The sequence below is a fragment of the Bidens hawaiensis genome, unplaced genomic scaffold (assembly GCF_021521415.1).
Source record: "Bidens hawaiensis isolate Kalapana, Puna unplaced genomic scaffold, B.hawaiensis_p1.1 tig00030361_1, whole genome shotgun sequence".
Lineage (NCBI taxonomy): Eukaryota > Viridiplantae > Streptophyta > Magnoliopsida > Asterales > Asteraceae > Bidens > Bidens hawaiensis.
Window position 1 is genome coordinate 233,726 of NW_027495062.1, and position 10,379 is coordinate 244,104.

At 33.3% G+C, this 10,379-nt stretch overlaps 1 pseudogene; it reads right to left on the reverse strand.

Moving 5' to 3' along the window:
• Positions 1-6,066: 6,066 nt before the first annotated feature.
• Positions 6,067-7,308, reverse strand: LOC143580358 (adenylate isopentenyltransferase 3, chloroplastic pseudogene; annotated as a pseudogene).
• Between the last annotated feature and the right edge of the window lie 3,071 nt (positions 7,309-10,379).

A 10,379-nucleotide genomic window follows, 5' to 3' on the forward strand; every position in this document is an offset into this window, starting at 1 on the left:
AAGAGAACATGTGGGCCGGGCCTAACGTAAGCCCAAATATAAATCCCCGGTCCGGGCATATATACATCATCAGTTATAATATACTAAACGCGTTATGCACATGTGGTTTTTGATGAAACAAAATGTAGTTGTATCAAGATAAGTAATTTGGCAGATGAGTGTAAAGAGTCTTTTTCTTTGTTTACAGTAGTAGTAGTTGTTGTTATTATTATTATTATTATTATTATTATTATTATTAGGTTTATTGGATTTTAATAATCCCTATTGAACAATGTTGACCGATAATAATCCTTGTTCGTTTTATCATCACTGGCGGTCCCAAATTTAAAAAAGTTGGCCCCAATGGTCTTCCGTTAAAAAGGACTTAACGGCATTATACTTTTTTCCGAATTTCAAACCAATGTTTTAGGGTTTTGATCGGAAGGAGGATACAAATCGATTGACGTAAAACATAGCTTGAAGTGGTGATCCAAACAACTTGATTTTTGTTAATCGTAAGTTTGAACACTCGAATTGAAGCATTATTTTGTCGTTTTGGAGCACCGTTTTGAACAAAGTTTTATATCAATCGGCATGTATCCTTCTTCCGATCAGAAGCCCTAAGACATTAGTTTGAAATTCGAAAAAAAAATATAACGCCATTAAGTCCTATTTAACGGGGGGCATTGGCGGCCAACTTTATTAAATTTGGGACCAGCAGTGGCGATAAAATGAGTAAGGATTATTATCGGTCAATATCATTCAATAGGGATTATTAAAATCCAATAAACCTTCTTTTTATTATTATTATTTAAATTAAAAAAAAATAACTATATGCAAATGGATTCAAATTACAGTTTTGAGGCCTCTTTTTTCCTACTACCTAACTTATGGGTGCAAATTCTGCAGCTTTTAAATATGGTAGGAATAAGTTGGGCATGTAGGAAGTTAACAATGCTTCAACAAACAATATCTAACCGAACATCATGCAAAGAAAATGAAGTTACATAAACAAAACACAATAACAAATTTAACCTCACTCTTAACCATGTTTAATCCCCTATACCCACAAGAAAACTATCAAGAACACACAAAGTTTATGCCTTTACATGTATATAAACGTATGCATTCGCATATATATCGTGGACACATATCATAAGAAATAAAACCTTCATAATACTTATACACAAAGTTAGACACTATGGTTAGTTTCACTATTCTTAAAATCCTTCTCTTCATGTTCGTTCTCTTTCTTCATCCCTACACTGAGGGCCAGGTAGTCCCGATAGTACCAATAACCCCTTTTGCCCCTCGCCCACTTTGTAATTACCAAATGGCCCTTGCTAATCAAGCGTGTGCGTATCTTCCATTCGTACAAGTCCCTCCACCAGCACCCCGGGCCCCATTTGGCCCACCGGCACCACCTTCTGACGATGAGGACACACCTGACCCTGAACACAGACACAAACATGCTCAGAGACACTTACACAACGAAGATGATGAAAATGACAATGACAATGGCGATGATAATGAGAATGGCGACGACAATGATCATGATCATGACCGTGACCATGAGCGTGAGCGTGACCATGGTCATGACCATAAGCGTGGTGGTCATGGGCATAAACAACAAAAACATCATCACCATCATCATCATAGGCATAGACACACGCCCGTGGAAGAACAATGTTGTAAATGGTTGTCTCAAGTTGACGATCAATGTGTTTGCGAGCTTCTAGTTCGTATGCCCCCTTTTCTTGCTAGACCTGTTCATAAATACTCGGTTATAGTCGGTAAAGCTTGCAACATAACATATTCGTGTGGAAGTCGAATAAGGAACTAATTAATTTCTATATAAAAGTTACAATTATTATGCTTACATCTCATTAAAATTATATTTGCATCAATATTTTTCATTTAATTATGTGACATTTTAACCTATGGTTTTTGTTCTTTATGGTTTATCATGCTATTGTATGTAGCATTGCATTATAAGTAGATTTAACACATGAATGACTAGAATAGAATAGATTCAAAGTGTGTAGCTTTTTGTATCTTAGACTTGTTCTATACAACAATGACAAAAGTGGATGCCTGAGATACAGATTGATTGATCAAGACGATTATTCTATGCTTATCTTCACGTTTTTCTTTTTAGTTTTTAATATGTGATACGGGCCAACCGAGAGTGAACATGTTAGCTTTTTATAGTTTTATTCAAGTCAGATTGTTCGCTTGTTCGGTCTTTTCTACATTTGTCTTACTTGTATTGTAGGGTTGTTAACAATATAATTTAGTATCAAGTTTTACATTAAATACCAACCATGTTTGTCTTTCACCCTTTCTATAGAGGAAAAGGTTTTTTGGAATCTAATTTCTATATTTATGCTTACAGCTAGTGTCCTTTTGATATATCTGTCTACATTGTTGCTAGAATCGCTTCTCGGTATATAAGTTGGGACGATACTCGTTAAATATGCTGGAAACTGATAAAAAAATAATCTTTGGTGTGCCTACTTATCATTCCACAAAAAAGGTTGGATTCCTTTTGTGTTACTTTGTAATCTATGTATAAACAAAAGTTATTTTAGAGTCTTTAGATGTGTCAGTCTCAAGTCAATGTTGATTTGGGGCGTGTTTTATCTTTAACGAGACAATTTTTTTGTTACTTTGTAATATTATAAGAATGTGATTTCATTGTTGATTTGGGGCGTGTTTTATCTATAACAAGTCAAACAACTAAACATGATTTAGTTAAGTCATCGACTCATTGGTGAATGTTACACTAACACCCTTGTATTATTCTATTTATAACGTATCAATATGAGGTCAGTCTGATCAAACATGATAACAATGTGAAGTTGTGAACGATGATTCTTTGTGGGGGGGGGGGGGGATTATTATGCGAGACCTAAAGAGTGGATGTCAGGGTCAGAGATCGAAGGATAAATGCTCTCGTTCACTCAAACATAGGTGGTGTTGGAATTTATGCAATCAAACAATCGTACCATATGAATTTCGCAAGCGTACCTTTTGTTTGCTTGTTTTCGATCACTTGTCGAGGCATTTTTGACATGATTTGTTTAGTGTAATGACACGGCATAATTCATTTATGTTATTCTTAGATGTGACCAATGAAATAAAGTAACAAATGAAACATGGAATGAATATGATACTATGTATTATGTATGAGCATCAAAATGAATGAATGACTCCTGTTAAATATTTATGCAACAAATTTCTATGCCTGGTATTATAAATTAATTCTTGGCATATATATTTCTAGGTTAAAATGAGAATCACTACAGGTTTAAAAATTATATAAAGAAAAAAAAAACTAAATTTTAGTCGTTAGATTAGAAAAGGTTTGACATTATTAATATTTAACGCGCAACATTCAGTGATGAATACAAGTAAACACCAATGTATATACTCGTGAGTCATGAATGCAAGAAACCCAAGTGCATTCACGATATACGGTGAATTCATCAATGACTACACCATGTGTAAACAAATAATGTGTTGATCAGCATATACTTATACTCGTTAGCATATATATCACATGCTAATTTAATTACGAAAATGTCACAAAAGTAAAATTAATGAATAAAAAAATATACGCAGCCTACGAGTTACATATATGTATAACTCACTAACTAAATATATTTTTCTACAAAGCTTATTAAAATATAAAGAGTATCATATAAAAATCATGTTTAAATTTTATTTTATTTTTCGTATTTTTTATTTTCTCATCATCATCCTCTCAACGTTTTCAAAAGTCTTATCATCTGCAAGCTAATTGAATATATGTTTTGTTAACAACAAAGCTTTATTAAATTAATATTCTCATGTAAAGTGACTTGTTTATACATTTGTAAAATAATGTCATGTTCCTTTTTAGTAGTGTGATACAAGTTGGTCCATTGGCTATTTATTTGACTATAAGGTGTGGATACCACTTTACATTGTCATGTTAGCGTCACATCACACCCCACTTTACTCTACTCTCTTTTACAATATTAATGAAATGATTACTAATTCACCACTTCCTTCTATTTTAAATAAAATAATAGTTATTATATAACTAAAATTAATTTAATATAATTCAACCAAATTTTTATTTTTCTACGTTAATAATATAACAAAAATATATACATAGAATTGATTCTAAAGATTACATTACATTTAATAAATAAACAATTCAAATTATGTAAAATATTAAATACAAAACATAATATTATTAATATAATTAAAATGATAAAAGAATAAAACATAATATTAATACATATAAAATAATATTATTATCACCCATGACCCCATCTTCCTTTTACCCATCTTCCTCATCAAGCTTCATATGCAAATATCATTTTTCTGCATCTTCCCTCAAGCTTCATCTTCTACCTCTTTTTATTGCACTTTAAACTGTGATTGGAATAAATAACTATTATTTTCTTTTGTAATTTTCACATCTCAACGGCATTTTCAACGGCAAATTTACTTCCAAAACTTCACCACCGGCGGTGCTTAATTGAGCGGGGTGGTGTTCACCGCCAGCACCACCTGCCACATCAACATTTCTATCGGTATAATGGTTCCCACACCTTATAGTCTAATGAATTTAAACACTAGTCACATATCTATAGAGTTTTAAATGCCAAATAAATTCCAAATGTCCTTTAAAATATCTTATTAGTAATAATAAAGTATATAAAGATTACACAACTTTTATAGTGGCTCTTAACTTTATTTCTAAAATAATTTATACACTTCTAAAACTGATTTATAACACTCCTTTTAGTTTAATGTTAAGAAGTATCATTTTTTTTTTTTTGCTTTTTTATATAAACAAAAAATTGCAGTAACCTTTAAGGTAAGAATTAAAGTCTCTCTAGTAATATCTTGTGGTTAAATCCAGCATGTACTAGTTTTCTGTTTTAATACATTTAAGGTCACATGTACATCGCAACCGTGGGTTACGCTTCTCATTGATTAGCAACGTATTTGTGAGTCTCGGGAGTTTTAGTACGGATTCTTATTATTAACAAAAAACTATCATACTAGCTTTGATATGACAATATAAATATATGTTATTTTTTTCAAGATATAAATGATGGTTTTTGGAGATATTTCAAGCTATAGAAGAACATAACATGTGTTAAGGTGTGTACATAATGATAGTCTTTCTTAAATGGTAAATTGTTTTATAGTTTTTTTATGAACAAATATGTAGATATATGGGTAAATTAGAGGGTGTTAATTATGATTCTATAAAGAATGTGGATATTAGTTTTCTAAAATGTACAAATGATTTTCCCCTTTAAAAACCTATTAAACAAGTGATGTTCAATAAAAGAAGAAAAAAGAAAAAAAAAGCCTAAAGAATAAGTTTTGACTACCTAGGTCAATGATTTCCAATGATTAGTAGCACCCTTCTTTAAAATAATACAGTGTAAGCAAATTCTAGCCATCCAATAAAAAAAAGATGTATATATTTATTATATTTTAATAACAAAAAACAAAAAAAAAAAACATTTTATTTTATTATTTTATATAAAAAAAACACCTCAAGGGTGGTTTGTGAATTAATTTAGAAGAAAAAGTTACCAAAGGAATTATGTTTATTACTTGATGGGTCATTTGGATGGTTTTAGGCGCATTAGCAACACAAGACGAGGTTTTGCTCGTTATATGCTATAAACAAAGTTATATCTAAAGCCAACAATTTGAAGCGGAGTTAATTTTTTATTACATACTGCATTTCTTATTTATTTAAATTGTTATAGGAAATAATAAAGTTAAAGTAGCTCGGACAGAATCATTTCAAAACCCATTGCTATTCATATAATTTTGTTTTTTTAGGTATGGTTATTGGTTAGCTTTTTCTAACCAGCGTTCTATATATTTAGTCATATTTTTGCTGTTAAAAAGACAATTTTAAATGGATGAGACAAGTTGAGTTCGATTCAACCATAAAAAACAATAAGCAATATTATTATTTTCAATCTAGTAGAAAATACAAAAATACCAAAGGTATTCACTAGATTTTACCCAAAAATCATGTGAACACTTATTATTTATTGTATGGTAAATATAACAATAAATCTCAAATGTCCTCTATACATGACCCTATTTTTTCGCATTATAGTTCATGACTATATGTGTGGATTTGTTCCAATAGAACACCACAACATACCCCGCGCACAATTGTTACTTTCGTAACCTTTTTCGTTATTCACGAAAAAACTCTGTCATCTTTTCATGTTCCGTCAATTTTGGTCACAAAATATTGTTTCTTATGTACTAGATTGCGGCGGCGACCAGCTCCGCTGCTCTTTTAGTCACTCTCCTACTATCGTCAGTCGCAGACACAAAGCTCTGCGACTGACTAATATTAAACAAGAACTGGTTTACAATCATTGACCCCGGTTTCACCACTGTTTCCGCCCATGACTCCTCGGCCTCCCGGCCCGTCTTTTGGAAAACCGAGGTGGCGTCGAGTTGGTGAAGTTTCCATCCTTTCGTGTTCCGTAACCGTTTAATTTTCTCGAGCTGCCGGCAAGCGAGTTTGGCCGTGTTTACCTTCGTTTCCTTAATCGCGTCCTCTAATAATTTAGCGCGCGTTTTATTATCAACGGAGGATGATAATTCAGCACGAAAATACGCATCAAACTCCGGGACGCCAATTGCTCGTCGAATACCTCTCGAGTAATCCACATTAGGGTTAAACATAGTCCTAACTTCGTCTACCATACCGGCGGCCACCATCCTGTCAACGCGATCCGAACAAAACCCATGCAATTCATGCATTGCTACGTCAACCCACAAAAAACAAACGTCGTAGCGCGATCGGAACTCGCACTTTTGATCATCAATCAATGCCTCAATAAACGAATTCGACCCCCCAGCGATTATCGGAAGCTTACCTCTTCCGACAATCGACTCCATCGTTATCGAGGCAGTGGAAACAAAGTTTCTTGCAGTGAAATCTGCGTCGGGGTCCACTATCCCGAGGAGGTGGTGTGGGACACCCCTGCACTCTTTTATTTTATTTGTAGTAATTTTTAATCCTTCATACATTTGTATCTTATCCGAATTAATAATCTCGGCCGAGTATAGCCTCCCGAGGTCCACGGAGAGTCTCGATTTCCCAGCTCCTGTTGCGCCAAGTACCACGACTACCTTATCCTTCTCTGGCCGGCAATCGAGCATCGGTAAGTTCGTACCGCGGGTGGGCATGTGAAGTAAAGAGGGTTGAACATGTGGGCATAACATCATAGTCATCTTCATCATAGTGAAACTTACCGGTTCACAAGTGAATAAAATTTTGTTTCACAAGTGAATAATAATAATAATAATAATATTGCTCAATGAATAAATTTTATGCGGCAACTTGTTAGTTGAGTTGAGAGAGTTGACAATATGAGACTCTACAAGTGTCAAGTGTGCAATATGGAACACACGAACTTATGTATGGTATTTATAGTGATTGGAAAGTTGAACTTGAATTGACCATTCATCGTTATTAAAGAATTTAAAATGCTAAAGAATTTTAAAATACTTTAAGCTCTAATGAAGTGTAAAATCAGATTGACAAGACTTTCATTAGAACATTATCGAGAATTTAAGTTAGGGTATTTATTTAGTTTTCCATAGCAGAATTCAGGGTCCTTTGGTTAGTAGAATATGTATAAGAAACTAAGACGCTTCTAACATAATTATTATTACTATAATAATTGTAAAGTTTGGTGCCGCTTGACCATCTATTGGTCCAAGTGGTACCACACAGTTGGTCGCATCAACTTTTATGATTTTGTATTGTTTTAGTTCCGATATCGTAACGAACATAACCGAATTCATGTTGAAGGCCAAGCATTTCTATAATAATTGTAGGCCAAGCGTCGAAGGCCAAAATTTGACCATCATCAAATTTTGGTAACCTTCATGAAATTAGTGCATTGATTGTTGAAAACCTCCTTGAATTTAGCTGATAAAAGAGTATAAGGGCACGTATGTGGGCTGGTTCGTTGCCTAGCTGATAGTAAGGTGACATTAACAATTTTCATTCTCGCTCAATCAGTGTCACATGTATCTATGTTAAAAGATGGAGAGGTTGTCATTTCAATTGGTGACTACTCAGTGTGATCTCAAATCATTGTTCTTATTGGCGACAACCCACTCTATGTTACATTTACAAGTGTTTGCCCCCTTTTGATGCATGAGAAAGAATGATACCCCAAATATTTTTTTTTTGTTAAATTTGTCGTGCTGATGTTGCATGGTTTAAATTATGTGTGGTTTACAAGTGTTATCTTTGACATACACACACATATATATATATACACACACACACGTCAAATATGTGTGTGTGTGTTTGGGATGAACGAATCAATCCACCGGCAATTAGAAAGTTTTTTTTTCTTTGAACAAGAATTCCTAGTTTGTGTTGAATAAAAATAAACCACAACTTGCACCCTGCAAGAATCGAACCCCAACCTACGCGTTATAATTCTTTGTGGCCAAGATTATTTTTTTGTATTAATTAAGTAATAATTGGATTTAATACTTAATTCATTGTAAAGCTTATAATTATGTAGTGTTTAGCTTATTGTCTTTCTAAATTTAGACTTTTTTAACCTTTATCTAGGCCTAATAAATAAGTAAATGGTCACTCAACGTGTAATTAAGTCATTATTAGATTTAAATAAATAAATCTTCTAAAGAACCCCATAGTTTGAGCATAATCAAACTGAAACAAATCTGGTTTCTTTTTAATTAGGAAAATTGGTTTTATTAGTCTCAACTATCGTCTTTTGGTCACTGCCCAGCCCAACTAACGAATTAACTGCTAACGGTTCCAACTTTTAACGTATTTGTTTCTAACGGTCCGTGACTAACAGAATTCTAACGTCGTTAGTTTCGGGTCGCCGAAAAAACGCTTTTGGTCGGAAAACACACATTTCCCCCCGAAAACTCAACAATTTTGTCCTAAACATCATGGTAACTTTGTATCGTATCTTTACCTTTCTCTACTAAAAGCGTTTTTCCGGCAAAGAAATTGACTTTCCCGGTCAAAAACGTTTTTCCGGCGACCTGAAACTAACGGCGTTAGGATTCTGTTAGCCGCGGACCGTTAGGAACAAATACATTAAAATTTGGGACCATCAGTGACCAATTCGTTAGTTGGGACCGACAATGACCAAAAGACAATAGTTAGGACCAATAAAAACCAAATTCCTATTAATTATAACAAACCATCGAAAATGGGTTAATTTAAATACAAAAGTAAACGATGATATGAAAATGTTAGAAGGTTTTTGAGATGAAGAAATTGTTTGAGAAAAGTTTGTGTGATAGTTCATATGACCACGCTAAGTTTTTGGAAGTTTTGGCGTTTGTGTATTGTAGACGTTTTTAATTTAGGAAAAGACTTGTTAAGTTTTCTCATGTAGCAATGATTACCTTTGTGTAGTCATGATTACTCATGTCATATATATACAATCATACAAACATAATTACATTGTAAAGTAGAGATGGCATTTGCACGATGGTATAGTCAACTCCCAAGTGGATGAATGGTCCTATTAGGAACATCATAAAGCTTAGTTTCTTTTAGTTTTGAGAGTGTGCTTGTGCTTCACAACTTTATGTAATGGAGGTTTCTCCATGTATTCTTTGAAAAAGTTATCTTAATTGCACTCTAATAATATATATTAGATCCTAGTTTCATTTGTAACCCATTATTATATATCTTTATACAACTTTTGATACCTTAGTGCTTAGCTTGAAATTAAATTATTTCCATATAAGAAGGTGGTCATATATATAGAGACTCGTGGTGCATTCATTTTTGTATCTTGGTGTACGTATAATCATGGTCGGTGGCCTAAAACGAAACAAGAATTTGTTATTTTTCGAACTTTATTGTTACAAATCTAAACAAGAACCACAGTCCACGAATATGTTTGTCTTGTCAAATAACTTAACGGTTATTTTCATTATTTAGTATATTTTTTGCCTAACTTTGGTTTAAACTGGAGACCTCATCCAAGTAAGGGTCTAAAGCCCTTGCTTTAGTTTACTCTACCTAAAGCCATCCCTGTGTATAACGTTCGAGACTATTATTTTGTTTGCAACTTTAATTATAAGGCCAACCACGGATATATTTATTCTATCTTGCTGATCAACGGGTTCATGAAATATTGCATTAAGATATCGCGCATTTAAAACCTAAAAATATGGCAGCTAGTATACGCGTGTACGTAGACACCCTGTTTAAAACTTGGCCGCACCGTTAAAAAACACTATTAAAAAAAGTTGGAGGCCCTATTAAAAAAAAATTGGCCGTACATTATGCTCACACCCAGTGTTGCATAAATCCGACTAAGCACCGATTAATC